Below are 15,681 nucleotides of genomic sequence, written 5' to 3'. Positions count from 1 at the left end.
AGCAGTTAAGAGCAGCTGCTCTTCCAGAAGACGCAGGTTCAATTCCCAACACCTACATGGCAGCTCTGTCTGTAATTCCAGTTCCAGATCCAACCCTCACACAGGCAGGCATGCAAGCAAAATACCTAAGCACATAAAAAATAAAATGGAAAAAGAGAGAGAAAGAGAGAGAGAGAGAAGAGAGGAAGGAAGGAAGGAAGGAAGGAAGGAAGGAAGGAAGGAAGGAAGGAAGGAAGGAAGGAAACAAAAAGGAAGGAAGGAAAATGAAAAGGTCAAAATTAGGGGCCAGTGCTGGTCTCCTCTCCATAGACAATGTCAGATGTAGCATCACTTCTTTCTGTACTCTGCCACACTTTCTTGTTTCATTTGTGTGTCTTGTTTTTAAGAAGTCCTGTTTCAAAACATTACAAGAGATCTGAAATGCTGTTAGTAACACATTTGCCTAATAGACTGGATGCAAAACTCAGAATGATGTAATGTCTTAAATGATGTTCTCAAAATGGGAAAAATTTAAAGATACAGAAGAAAGGTATTCTAAAATAACTTTCAAGAAGTGGGGAATCGGAATCACATGCGTATGAGTATGTAAAGCAAGACGAGGCCTGAAGACAGCCTTGCTTGAGCAGCCTGGTTTAAGTCCAGCACTCTGGAGGCAGAGGCATGTGGGCCTCTGTGAGTTTGAGGCCAGTTTGGTCTACAGAGGGAGTTCTACACCAGCCAGGGCTATACGTGGAGACCCTGTTTAAAAACAAACAAAATCATCCTTGCTCTACCATGAGGTTATGTCCAAGCACTTTGCATTGTGGGTTCCAACTATAGCATTGTAAAACTAAAAAATACATAACTTTCTGAAGACATTAAGAGAATTTTTTAAAAAATTACAGTACAACTTTTTTAAGTTTATTTTTTTTTTCCTAAAGGATCTACTGAAGGTAATATGTTTACCTTCCCTTTGGATTGAGACTGAAACTGGAATACTTGTTGGAATTCTCAAGAAATTAAATGCGCTGAGATCTGATGATAAAGGAAACACAACTTGACTTAGGTAACAACCAAACAGAAAAAAATAAATAAGTAATTCAAAGTTAAAATAGTTTCCTTCACTCTCATTTTCAAAAACAACAAAACAAGTAGTCCGTAGTTGCTGCCCAGCTCGCTGCTCCGTACAATGCACAAAATAAACCACTTTTCTGTGCTGACCAGTCTTATGTCAGCTGGACAGAAGCTAGCTAGAGTCTCTTGGGAAGAGGGAACCTCGGTTCAGAAAAGGTTCTAAAAGCTTGGCTGGTGGGCAAGCTATCTTTTTGATTAATGATAGATGGGGAGAACCAGTGCATTGTGGGTGCTCCTGGATGTAACTGTCTAAGAAAGCAGGCCGTGGCCAGCCTGGTCTACAGAGGGAGTTCCAGGACAGCCAAGGCTACACAGAAACAAAAAAATAAGAAAAGAAAAGAAAAGAAAAGAAAAGAAAAGAAAAGAAAAGAAAAGAAAAGGGAGAAGTCTGGCTGAGCAAGCCAGTAAGTAGCATTTCTGCTTGGCCTCTGCTTCAGCTCCTGCTCTGACTCCTCTTCATGGGGTACTGTGATCAGAACATGTCTGAAATAAACCCTTTCCCCTCCAAGTTGCTTTTGGTCATGGTATTTTATCACAGCAATGGAAACCCTACCCAAGACGTCTTCCTTTTGTGGTCTGAAGAGAGTGTATTCATCACACCGGACTCTGCTCCACGGCCAACCCACTGCATTTTCTTTCATCCATGACAGATTTTAGTGTAAGATGAACCTTCTCCGACACTTTCTAATTCTAATGATAATAAACACAGAGAGAGGAGAGTCATTCCTTAGATCTTTCACACACCAGTTTACCAACATTTTTATGCCAAACCTAACTGAATTACTATGAAGCGCAAAATAAGAAAGATTGTTTTCCCGGAGAACAACCCCACTCAAAGTGACTAAAAACAACAAAATTTTAATGAGGAAAAACATTACACACACACACACACACACACACACAGACGCACACACGAACAAACAAAAAATCAGAAACTTGCAGATGAGAGGCTTCCAAGGCTGCTCAGAAAAACTCTTAGAAGAAAGGTCAGATGCTTCGAAGGTACCAGCATCTGCCACTCTTCACACATGTGCAGCACCTTAAAACTGTTTGTTCCCCAGTGGGAGGGCTCAAACCCAAGACCTTTCACATGCTAGGCAAATGCCCTACCAACTGAGCTAAATCTCAAGCTCAGTAATATATATATTGTTCCCCATCTCTATCCCCTCAGTAAATATTTTCAAGTTAATAAAAACAAAAAGAAGAAAAGTCAAACCAGGTGTGGTGGCCCACGCCTGTAATCCCAGAACTCTGGGAGGCAGAGGCAGGCAGATCTCTGTGAGTTTGAGGTCAGCCTGGTCTATGAAGTGAGTCCAGGACAGCCAAGGCTACAGAGAGAAACCCTGTCTCAAAAAAAAAAAAAAAAAAAAAAACAAAAAGAAGACAAAGACAAAGATGGGAGGAGGAGAAGGAGAAGAAGAACAGGAAGAAGAAAAGTCAGTATGTTTGTGATGTAATATTTAACTTGCAAAAAACAAGAGTCTCAGCAATCTGAATGTTTGCCTTTGAATATTGAGGGGAAAACATCCAAACATAAGTCTCTGGTAAATGACGGTTGGAATCAGGGGAGAGGATTTCATTACACTTATTCTCTCTTGTGTAAGTTTGAATTTGCTATAATTGCTATAAGAACACACTTTAAAACATAAAATAAGATTCTTAAGAGTTTAGAAAGTGGATAGATTTGCAGAATTCTTACTTAATTGAGAGAATTGTCACAGAATTTCTTTTGTGGGGAAGATTTACTGAAGGGATAATGGCGAGGCATCTGCTCTGTCAGGTGAGAATAAGATAAAAAAGCGGAGGAAGAAGCAGGGAGGGAAGGAAGAAGGGAGGGGTAGGGCGACATTTTAAGCAGGGTGGCTATTTTAACGTTGCAAGCCTTGGTTGTTCTGACGCTTCGACACCTCATTAACCTTCGTGTCATTCTGAAGTATTTTGCCATGCTCTGATGATTAGATACTCACTCGCTAACAACACAATGTTTTAAATGCAAGCCCTTCCCTGGAGTCATGGTGAATTAATTTTCAATTAGTTTTCATTAATGAACTTCAGTTTTATGGGCCTAATTGCCGTCCAGCTTCAGGAAATGGAGCAAGCTTTTTGGTCAGGTGTGGGCAGAGAACTGTGAAGACGCAAGAATATCCTGTGCTTTTTCAGACTTTACTTCACTCAATGTCTAGAAAGTAAATCAAATGCCCACCTACGGAGCCCGTGAATCTTCTCTGTGTTCCTCTGAGGCACTTTTAAGCTTAGTTGTATCCCATGGTTATCTAAAGGGAACGAAGTAGATTTCAGCAGAGAATAGGAACTACTGAAGGTCCCAGAGAAGTTGACAATGAAAAGAAATTATTTTATTTCTCTCTCTGGGGGAAAAAAAAAGACAAAAGTTGCCTCTGATGTCTTACTATAAGACTTATGTCTACACTTTCAGTGAGCAAATGAGACCCCAGAAACTAGGTCATTTCACTGTCTTTCTTCAGTGAGAAGAATGGACACCACTGTCCTCGGAAGCTTTCTGCTTCTCCAGAAAGACTCATCATGCCCTCCTTCCCCATACATGTCATTGTTAACTGTGGGGTAGATATAAGCCTTTCCAAGTAACAATTACACACTGTTGAAACAACCTCCACTTGCTAACACCTATCTGCCCGTCACATTGCATTCGCTCCTGAATGGCTTTCATGTGAAAGCAATACTAAATTTCTTCCTCCTTGGATTGTTTCAAATCACTATTAATTAGCACCATGGGACAGAACTTTGCTTAGCTGCTTTACAAGCACCATACATATAAATGATGCCAAAAATAAGAGATGTGATTTGAGCTAGTGTCTCCGTGTTTCTACAGCTCAGGAGAGTCCTTGCTCCTTCAATCCTTAGTTGTTTGTTTTCTCTTGTAGAAAAGGTTAGTACAGGTTTTCCAGCCTCAAGGAATTCTAGTTTAAAATCCTTTTCAATTAATCACAAAAGTAGATACACAAAGACAAAGTACACAGTAAAGCCACCGTTCTTGAGTTAATGAGCAACTCATTAGCACACCCACAAGCCCATACTGTAAGCACTTCCCAGGATCCAGAGAGCAGCAGCGCGCTGGGCCACAACACGTGACCTTTAGGTCTGTGTCCTTTCTATTTCCCACTTTAAAATATTCTTCCACACAGCCTTGGTACATCAACGTTACTATTTTTTATTTTTTAATTCTTTTAAACTAACACATAAAAATCACACAAACTATAAACATCCAAGGAGCATCACGTGATGATTCAATCTTAGTATATGTGCTGCCGAAGCGAGCACATATACTAATTGATGATTCAATCCTTGTCTCCGGTATGTAGTTTATAAATCCAAAGGAACATAGCTATCGCCTCAAACCATCATTTCTTAAGGTGAAACCACTCAAAATCCTTTCCTCTGTTTTTTTTTTTTTTTTTTTTTTTTTTTTTTTTTAAGAAATAGAATTTATTATGGGTTTACTGTCTAGACAACAGTATGCCTGAAAGAGCCAGCCACACCTGGCTTAATCCCACGACTGAGTTTACGTAAACAGCTCCTTGAGCAGGTGTCACTTCTCAGCCTGCTTTCCTGTTGGTCACGTGGAAACAACAATGCTTCCGTCACAAAGGTTTCACGAGGACTGAGTGACGGTAACTTGTGCAAAATGTTTTGCACCGGCTGAGCACTCAATACAAATATGGGCGTGTGAGGCTGTGGGGTCAACCGCTCATTCAGAAACAAGCAAAGCTCTCGAGGAAGGAAGTCAGCTTGCAAGGTCGTGTCGTTCGGGTAGGCAATATTTCTTTTATTAAGTCGCTGGTAAATTAAGACCGTGTAGCTAAGTCTCTGAGAACTGCAGATCTTGCCCTAACTCAGGCCGCCTGGAAGCCAGTTCAAACAGTTGATGAGATGCCTCCAGTTTCTAAATCTCAGCTTCTGATATGAAACTCAGGTTCTTAAATCCGGTCTTGTTCTCACCATTCCAAGGAGACCCCAGATTACTGACTCTACATTTTGTTTTGAACTATTCTGAGTTAAAAATCAACAAAATTTACATGCCCTGCATCTTCCTAGGACTAAAATAAATATTAATACATGTAGATTTATTAGGACAGCTAGAAGAATATGCAGCCATAGGCTTCCCTGATTTTGACTTACTCCAATGAGAAACTGTCATTTCCTTCAAAATGACCACAGAGAAAATGACACATATATGTGTGTGTGTATTTTTAAAATTTGAAAAATTCAAAAGGCTATTTTCCCCTCATGTTATTTCTTTCTTTCTTGTTATTTTTTTCTTTTGTTTTCTTTTGTTTTGTTTTTTCCAGATGGGATTTCTCTGTGTAGCCTTGGTTGTCCTAGACTAACTTTGTAGACCTTTGCTGGCCTTGAACTCACAGAAATCCACCTGCCTCTCCCTCCCTGAAGTGCTAAAATTATAGGTGTGCATAACCATGCCCAGACCCTCATGTAATTCCACCTTGATTTTTTTGACACCAAGTCAGACAGACACACTAGAAAAACAGAAACAAACATGTATATTTATATGTGTGTGTGTTATACATTATATGAATTTGTGAAGTGTTCCTCCTTTTTTAATTAAAAAAGAGAAGCTCTGAATAATTTCACTGAAGTTACTGTAAATATGTGAAATCCAAAGTAGAACTGAGGCAAATACCATAAGCTCCTATCTAACAAGAACCAAGTTACCAGAATTCTTTTTATTTTTGAGATCCCGATATAATTACACCATCCCTCCCTTCCCTTTTCTCCCTCCAAGCCCTTCCATCTACTCCTTCCTGCTCTCCTCCAAAGTCAGTGCATCTTTTTTACTAATTATTATTTCATGCATATTTGCATATACATACATATTCCTAAATATAGCCTGCTCAGTCCATCTAATGTCACTTGTATGCATGTTTTCAGGGCTGACCATTTGGCACTGTCTAATTCATTGGCATGCTCTTCCCTGGGGAAGGCCCACCTCTCCTGTTCCCAACTTTCCTCAGCTACCTACGCTTCTTTGAGTAGGGTTGAGATTTCATGGGTCTCCCCCTCCCAGCCCCCAAGCAGTTTGGCAATAACCAGAATTCTTTATAACCATAAACAATGGTAATTTATGTTCCTATAGACAGCCCTTCAGATTATAGGCCTCTGGTGGCCCAGGCCTATCTATACTCCCAGCATTTGGGAGGCTAAGGCAAGAGCCAGGTTTCCCAGAGTCAGAGTTTAGCCTTGGGTTACAGGGCACAGAGTAAGACCCTGTCTCTAAAAACAGAGAAAAGAAAGGAAGGAAGGAAGACAGAAAGACAAAAAAGAAAGGAGAGAGAGTAAGAGGGGGGAGGGAGAACTTCTGAATCATAGAGGAGGACAGTTATATTTGATTTATTTTCAATAGTAAAGTCATTTTGCTATGTTCTAGTATCTTAATGCAGATGACTGAGAGCTAAAAGTTCAGTGTAGGTAGAAATATTTGCCGCTGCAAATTAATAACATTATCATTGTCCTCAAACTGTTAAATATTTTTCACTGTGTTGAACATGGAAACGACAGTACCTCTGAAGAAAGCTGGTCTCTGTCGGATTTCTAAGGATATTTGTTCTCTTTGTCCTCTTTCTCAAGTGTACTAATATTAACACTGGCTTAAAGGATGAGCAACTTTATCATTTTTTTTCAGTTTTCCTAGTAAAACTTTATATATAATAAAACAATTAGACATCTTTTTTTTCTAAGAGATTCTGGTTCTATATACCTAACACCCTAAATAATTTTAAATGATTAAAGTGCAGTTACTTAGATATTTTGACAAGGAAAAATGCTCTGTGGGAAATATAGGCTGTTCTGCTGGGCTATCAAATATACACTTCATGCCTCGATTGCTGTTTGATGAGAAAATGATACACTTTGTTGTTCTCAGTGCAACTTTACTAATTTCTTCCAAGCTAGTTCCCTCTATTTTTTAACATCCATTTCAATAAATGACATTTATACATAGCTTGAATGTCCAAATGAAAACCTTTTTCTCTGCATCTAATTTGAAAGATAAATTATCCAGAACACTGAATGGTTCTACTGATATTTTTTTTCTGGTTTTGATTTTGTGACAGGGTTCCTCTGTATAACAGAGCCCTGGCTGCTCTGGACTTGCTTTGTAGACCAGTCTGGCCTCAAACTCACAAAGATCTGCCTGCCTCTGCCTCCTAAGTACATGTACTACCCTGGCCCTGCTGATAATTTTAAAAGCACATTTGTTTGCTTTGCTTGGATTTTTAAAATATTTCACTATAAGTATAGCCCAGTGGCAGAGAATTTGCCTCGTATGGGCAAGGCTCTGGTTCCTAGCATTGCAAAACTTAAAATAAAAATATTTCCAACATATGAAATTGTTTCATCATTAATTTTTATATTTATATTCATCAGCATAAAAAATGTTGTTTTGACAGACAGAAACCAAAGGAAGCAAGGAAATGTATAATTAAACCAGCAAGGTACTGTGACATCCAGTGCTCAGCCAACTCAGGCTGCGATAAGAGAGCCATTAGCGCGCATTCTTTTGTGTTGTGATGACATATGGAAGGCTTCCAAAATTAACACAGTATTTTGCTGCCTACTGGCTTGTATCACAGGCTTAACACAGTTTGCTTTTTGTTTTGTTCTCTGACAGACAGAAGGAGAGAGTGGGGGTTTTTTTTGTTTGTTTTTTGTTTTGTTTTGTTTTTTTTTAGTGGCTTCTGTATTTTGATAAGTACTTTTGAGTGTTTATAAAACATTAAATGTATCAAATAGATAATTTTAGGTAAGAAACCCATGAGAAATAATCATCACCACCCATTTTCTCTGCCATTGTCTACTCTGACGTTACCCGTTGCTCATTGAGGTAGCTTCTCTTTTCTCTTTCAAGTGATCCACCCTTCTTAACAGTCCGGGCAGCTGAAGAGATGGCTCAGCAGTGAAGAGGACTTGCTACTCTCCCAGAGGACACAATTCTCAGCCACGTATGTGGGCAGCTCTTGACCATCTATAACCCCACTTCCTTGGGTTCTGATGCTTCTTCTGACTCCTGTGGGCTCCTGCGGGCATGTGGTGTACACAGGTCCTCTCAGAGGCTCATGGGTCTTCTGAAACTGTAAGCCAGCCCCCAGTTAAGTGATTTCTTTATGAACTGCTTTGGTCATGGTGTCTCTTCACAGCAATAGAAAAGTAACGGGTTCAGAATTTCTATATTTTTGAAACAGATGTCAGTGTCACTAATGCCACTGAACTGAAACCTAAAAGTAGCTAAAATGGTAAATTTTATGTTAAATATGTTTTGCCACACAATAAAAGAAACTCAAGAAGAAATTGGCATGCTATACCACATATTTTTAAAAAACAAACAAAAAGAAACCTTAATATCCTGAGAACAGCATACAAGTGAGACCATATGGACAGTCTTGCCTTTTTTCCCTCTTTTTTTTTCTTTTTGATTTTTGAGACAGGGTCTATGTAGCCCTGGATGTCCTAGAACTCACTCTATAGACCAGGCTGGCCTCAAACTCAGAGATCTGCCTGCCTCTGCCTCTCAGAGTGCTGATTAAAGGTGTACACTGCCACTGTGGCTTTGGTGGACAATCTTAACAGGGCCCAACACTAGCCAGACATGGGTGAGGCTGTATGACAGTCCCCAGAGCATCCCAGCCTCTGACAGCCCTAAGAAGCCTCACATGATGTCACCCAGACTGTGGAAGCAACAAGTAAGCCCAGCTTGCCCCGTGAGATATCATAAAGTACTTTCTGGTTTGCAGATAGCCTGTCATGCTTTAATAGACAACCTTGCTCCTTCGACTTTCTGTAAGTCAGTCAACCTGTCAATACCCAAATGCCTGGAGAATGGTATGGGTTAAGAGGGCTCAGCCCAAATTTTGGAGATTCAGAGAAATATTTGGACACTATATGGCAAATGGTCTTCCTCACCTACATGGCCACAGCAACAAACTATTTTAAATACGGTATCCTGAGTTGCTAGTAAGTATTCTTGACATATGATGGCCAATTCAATCAATTATCAAGAGTTTAGAAATAGCACTTTGTTTTCATTCAAAATTAAATTACTCTCATTAAGTTCAAAAGGCAAAATGACATATCATAAAAGATAAAATTTATTCTCTTTACACATGGCAAACAGGAACATGGTTCTATTTTCACATAGCCACAAAAATATTCTTTGGTGATATTTTAGACACAAAATGGCAACATTAAATATTTTATCTAAGAAACTGAGGAGCCTTCACAGTGCCCACAGACCCTCTGTCCCTGGGAGAAAATAGCCACTTGAAGCAATGACAACTAGTCGCTCCAGGGAAAGTACCTGAGGCAGGAATGAGGAAGCCGGAGCCCATTGTTTGGGCCTACCCAAAAAGCATGGACATGACAAGTGAGCTCTCTGGAAGCCAGCTTCCTCCTCCACAGAGAGGGAATAAAACAGTTTTTCTGGTTGCACACTGGGATCAGCAATCTCAGACACAATCCAGGCTATAGCCCAAATACATCAGAATCCTTGTGGGTAGGACTCAGGCCTGAGGGTTTCAAAATAAAATTTTCTCCAACGGTGTATGTAGGGCTGTCTACATGGAAAAACATATGCTTGGTATGTCTGGGACCTTGGGTTTAGTCCTCAGTACCAGCAGAAAAAAAAAAAACAAAAAACAGTCCCTGTGCTGCCAGATGAGTGTGGGACAGGAGCAAGGGGAAGCAAGAAAACGTGAAGTGAATGCTTAGAGATCAGACTAAAACTTGAAGAGAGTTGGGGAAATGGCTCAGTGTTGAAGTGGAAGTCGCTGGTTTCTTTGGAAATTCAGTTGTGTCATGTGAACATGTTTTTTGTTTTGGTCCCAAGTGTGGAATGTGGGAATATTTTTCCCCTGTCAAATCTGATATCCAACAATTTGGATGGAATACACAGCTTTCTGTTTCCTGTTGAGACAAGAGCATATTTTCCTCCCCAAGGCAACACATTTCCTGTCTTCCATTTTCTCACACCTTTAATATAAAAAGGCTGATTTACTTCAGCAGTCCTTCCTAAAATCCAGTATATCTTAGCAGGTGTGCTACTTGTCCATTTAAAAATTTTTAAATCAGTAAATCATTATTTAATCTATTTGGGGAGATATTATATACCCCTTCTGTTTTATGATCATCTCTTTAAAATTATCATTAGATCTTTTCACAATTGTTTGACCTATAGATTATAAATTATATCTGTTTCATGTCATGTCATAATGTCTGAAAAACTGTGTTCCAATGGATATACATGCTGAAGCACCTTCAGCCCCAATCTGCAAAGACATCTCCAAGACAGTCACTGTCTCTAACAAATGTTTAACCTTAGAATCATGCTCTCCAGAATTTAAGGTGAAAGCTTCATCCAGTAATTGAACCTTGAAAACATGCATAACAATGTCCAGTCTGACCATGGTGACCCATAGCTGAAGCCTTTTAATCCAGCATCTCAATGATTTCTTCAAGTTTTGTAGATTTTGCTCATCTGGAACTACCCCTTTTAGTGTTATTGTAAGTTACAGACTGGATTTCTCTATTTTGATTCAGATTCCTCCAACCTCTGTTCTGTGGCCTTTAATTTATCATGTAATTTCTCAGTCTCTTCTTTCTCCAAGTCAGTCTTATCCTGATCTCTCCCATAGAGGATATATAAAACTAACTTTCACTGAAAAAAAAAATATTTATATGCTAAAAGAAACAAACTCAAATGGAATCCAGAAGCACTGTGTCACTGTATCTTCCTCCATTTTCAATCTCAAAACCTCTCCCTAAAGACTCTACTTCCCTTCTAGACCTCACCAGTTAAGATGCTTGAGGCTTCTCCATCTGTCTCTGGCTCCTGCTTCCCGGGAGAAGCTTTTCTTCAGCCTCTTTCACTGGGTGCTGACCCTTCCCCCACTCTGGGAAGTTATTAGGTCCACAAGTGTGTGCTCCTCTGGCCTGCAAGAGCCCCTTCTCAATGGGATTTAGCTTTCTGCCTTGGTAAGGAAAGTCTGGCTTTGAGAAGCTTGCTTGTGTTAAAGAGCCACTTTTTTTTTTCCTTAGCAAGGGCTAAAAGAACTGCATCTGCTTTACCTCTCTGGGGTTTGTATCAGTTTTTTTGGTTTTCTGCAGCCACCTGGAGGCCTCAGGAAGCTATGAGCTCCTGCCTTAGAAACTGCGGTTGCTCTCTTAATGAGCAGAACTAAGAAACTGCTTTGTAGTTTTACTTTCCATGTAAGTTCAGCCCCACTTGCTATGCCAAAATATTAAAGTTAATTTTGTATAACTGTGTTTCTCAGTTTCCCTCTTAACCTGGCTATCACACAAATAATTGAGGCTCTTTTATATTTGTTTAATAATAAGCTTCAAAGCACAAGAACTGAGCAGTTATTACTCTGTTATTAACCCTCTAAGCTAATTTGGCTTTCCTCCCAGTGTACATCCCAGAATACTTGCACTTTGTAGCTTTCCCTATTCCAGCTCCTCCTCCTGGTGGCTCTTGGACATGTCCCATGGGCAAATCCCCTACTTTTTCTAACTCTGCTTGCCCTGCCTGGCAGAAGTCCAGCCCTATTCTCTCCCCTGCTCAGAGATTGGCTGCAGCTGCTTTTTGGGCATTATCAGGGAGCAGACAATTGGAGAGCAGTGTTTATACAACATTAAGACAGGAGATTCTCAGAACAAGGATTGCAACCGGATATGGGGTACAGAGATCAGCATTTGAATTACACAATAACCTTATGCCTACATAGTGTGTAAACAGCTTGCTGCTCGTCCTTTCTAACATTCCAAACTCCGTAGAATTCAGTTGGCTAATGTCTCAGTTAGGGTTTGTATTGCTGTGATGAAACACTATGACCAAAGGAGCTTGGGAAGGAAAGGGTTTATTGGGCTTACACTTTCACACTGTAGTCCATCACTGAAGAAAGTCAAACAGGGCAGGAAATGGGAGACAGAAGCTGTTGCAGAGGCCATGGAGGGGCTTGTTCCCCATGGCTTGCTCAGCCTGCTTTCTTATAGACCCACAACCACCTGCTCAGGGATCTGGGCTCTCCCACATCAATCATTAATTGAGAAAATACACTGCAGGCTTGGCTCCAGCCCAGTCTTATAGAAGCATTTTTCTCATTTGAGGCTCTCTCCCCTCTAATGACTCCAGCTTGTGTCAAGTCGACATAAAACTAACCAGCACACACAAAGGAGCGTATGCAGATGACTGCTTAGTTCGGAGTCGCCCAGCACTGTTTGTCCAGACTTAAGCACTGCCGAAGACCTCTGTAGTTCCTGTCACGTGCATTTCTCACTGTTGGTACTGTTGGCTATTCAGCAGAGAAAGCCTTCCCTGCCAGCCTCCCTTTATTTGCTTTGCACACACGGTAAACTTTGTAAACTCTGCAGGAAAGTGTCTGCACCCCTGCTGAGGAGCTCCAGCAGCCAGGCCAGGCGGCTTCAAGTTCTGCCTCTGGGCTCCCCCTACATCTTTCCCTGGATCCCCCTCTTCAGCTCCCCGAGTGCCACACTCTGTGGGTCCCTGGAAGGGGTGCTCCGATCTTCAAGCTGTGCTGCTGGCCTCTCTACACCTCCAGACAGCAACACCTCAGGACTCCAGGACTGCTGAGGCTAACCTCCACAGCCCTTAGACCTGAGACAAGACGCCTGGAGAAACTGAGAAGCTGAAGCCACAGAGAAAACCACAGAACCTGAGGCCTTGGTTATGGCTGCTGCTGTCAGAGAACTGTGGAGGGAGGTGTGTTCAACTGGAGCTAGTGTGTGAGCTCCAGGCACTGTCTTTGTGGCAACAATGTATAAACTAGCCATTCCTCCAAGGCAGTGAGCTTTACATAGTCTGACACTGCCAGCCAGGGACCAGAACTAGAAATCTGACCCTTTAGTATAATAAGTTCATAGTTTACTTAAGGAAAGTTGTTTTGTTTAGAGTTCAAGTCCCTGTAAACCCCCTAGGGCATGAGTTAATAGACCCCTCCCCCCACACCTCTCTAACTGTCTAACTGGCAGTTTCAGCCTCTAACTGTTAAACCGGTCATCTCCAGCCCATCAGTGGGTCCCCTCCCAGATTTATGCTAATTTCAGGTAAAAAGACTGAACAAAAACCCACCAATCCCTAAACTTCCCCCAAGCTCAGGACTTGAAATCCCACCAATCCTCTCTCTGGAAATCCCTGCCCTGGAAAGCCCCACCCCCTAAAAATAGATTATATGAAGGCTGTGTTTGCCCAGCTTTCTGCTGTCTTCATCTGGTAGCAAAGGCAGGAACTCCGGGATTTTTCTCTCTTCTTCTGGATTCCTCCCTCCAATACATCTCTTTTTAGGAGATTTGTTGCCTGGTGTGACTCTTTTTTTTTTTTTTTAAATGTATACAATGTTCTCTTTGCATGAACACCTGCAGGCCAGAAAAAGGTACCAGATCTCACTATAAATGTTTATGAGCCACCACGTGGTTGGTAGGAATTGAACTCAGGACCTCTGGCAGTGCAGCCAGTGCTCTTAACCTCTGAGTCATCTCTCCATCAGAAGAAGCCAAGAAGCCCAGAAGAGAAGAATCGAAGAAGGAGCAGAGCTCAGTCTCCTAAACTCTTCAGCTCATCAGGGGTTGGGGTAACCCTCTCTTGGGAACTGCAACATCTCTGTTGAGGAGTCCTCCTCTCAGAGCTGTGTGGTTCTTGGGCTCCCGTGTCCCGGGATACCCTTTCCTCAGGACGCTGCCCCACCTCAGAGCTGAGATACCTTCCCACCCAAACAGGGTGTGGGTTTCCTAGACACCTTCCCACCCGATCAGGAAGGCCAACAGGAACACCAATGAACCAACCACGTATGGATGGTTATGGAGCCCTTCCGTTATCATTCATTTTTTGACATGGTATTTCCTTACGTGTGTATGCACGTGTGTGACGGGTGCCTGCAGAGGCCGGAAGAGGGTATCAGATTCCTGGAACTAGAATTGTAAGTAATTGTAAGCTGCCAGACATGGATGATAAGAACTGAATCCAGTCATCTACAAGAACAGCAAGTGCTCTTAACCTCTGATTCACCTCTCCAGGCCCCTGCCCTGCAAAGTCCCCAAGTTCTTGTAAGATAATATTCCGGCTTTATTTCAGCCAACTTTCTCTATTGGCAGTTCATTAAGTATACTGTAGCATGAATTCTTGTTCTGTTTGCTCAGTTGCTTCATTGTGAACCAAGAATACTTAAGTACACACACTTTTGATACTCCTTTGAAAGTGATGTTTGTGTCATTTCAAATTTTTTACAGACCTATACCTGGTAGCACACGCCTGTAAACCCAGCACTCCCGAGGTTTCCATTTTTGAGGCAGTATCATGGGCCAATGTTATATGAAGCATATGGCATCCACAAGTTTGTGATTTCTGACCACATAATGAGACTGCCTTGGAATAGTCAAAGAACAAATGGACAGGTGATTAAAACCTGTTCTATGTGGCCCAGGGCTAAAGCTATAATAATAATAATAATAATAATAATAATCATAATAATAATCATAATCATAATAAAAATAAACAGAATGTCAAGTTTCAACTCAACTCAGGGAAAAGCAACCAAAATGTCTTTACAGTGACGCCTCAGATTTGCCTCTGGACAAAGGAAGTTTTCCACTTTTACCACAGCAACGCTTGATTTTGTAATGGATAGATTTGACCCCAGGAGCTCCCAAAACTCTGTGCAGCATAAGGGACTCAGGTGGACTCAGGTGCACGGTGTGTTTTTCTGTTCATGAGCAAGGTGGTGCCCAGCCTGCTGCTTCTAGCTGGCAGCCACTTGTGGAGTGGGTTCCTGGCCTCTGCCTTCATCTATGGAATTTACCAATTTTTTTTTTAATTCTATGAGCCCCTTCTTTGACAGATGGTTTTAACTTCAAATTACAAATAATCTTCTCTCTGGGTACTGTCTGGGTCCCCAACTTACACTTAACATTTTAGGTAATTGCTTGCCGTTCATCATCTGAGCAACTTGCAAATTTAAACTTACAGCATGTGGTTGGTTATATGGGCATCTGTATGTAAACACATGTGTTCTGATTCAAATGACCCTGCTGCAGTATTCTCACAGCATCCTGAAGAGGAAGAAAGCAGAAATGACGGGTTCTCCAGACACTTAAAGAGTCCCTGTTTCCATCACTATTAATGTGTATGTTTCCACAGCTTCTCAACTCAGGGAAATATTGAAAGGTCTCTAGCTGTCATGTGGGTAGTTAGATTAGATTACCTGTAATTGTTTTCCCAAGTCTGAGAATTTTAGACTCTGATAATTAGCTTGAATGGAAATCAGCCTTCAAATGGGACTGTTTCCCATATTTATCTTTTAGCTACATATTATAAGTTATCCTGCCTGGTCCTCTGAGATCAGTGATGAGGAAGAAAAATGGGAAAAAATAAAAATACAAATTTGTTGATTATTTGGTTGCAACCAGGATGTCAAAATGAGTAAGACTTAATTCCATGCTCAGAAATCTCATTGTCCAGTAGGGGAACGGAGCTACTTCAGATCATTTCATAACATTATGAAGAAGCAATAG

At 41.1% G+C, this 15,681-nt stretch overlaps 1 long non-coding RNA gene across 1 annotated transcript; it reads left to right on the top strand.

Moving 5' to 3' along the window:
- Nucleotides 1–4,804: 4,804 nt before the first annotated feature.
- Nucleotides 4,805–13,493, top strand: LOC129671640 (uncharacterized). Its single transcript, XR_008719366.1, has 3 exons — nt 4,805–4,899; nt 8,012–8,105; nt 12,290–13,493. It is a non-coding gene; the product is annotated as an uncharacterized LOC129671640 (long non-coding RNA).
- Nucleotides 13,494–15,681: the final 2,188 nt, after the last annotated feature.

Source organism: Psammomys obesus, unplaced genomic scaffold (assembly GCF_907164565.1).
Source record: "Psammomys obesus unplaced genomic scaffold, mPsaObe1.curated_primary_1811, whole genome shotgun sequence".
Classification (NCBI taxonomy): Eukaryota; Metazoa; Chordata; class Mammalia; order Rodentia; family Muridae; genus Psammomys; species Psammomys obesus.
Note: the sequence above shows the minus strand (reverse complement) of the source record. Positions and strands in the feature narration are given on the sequence as shown.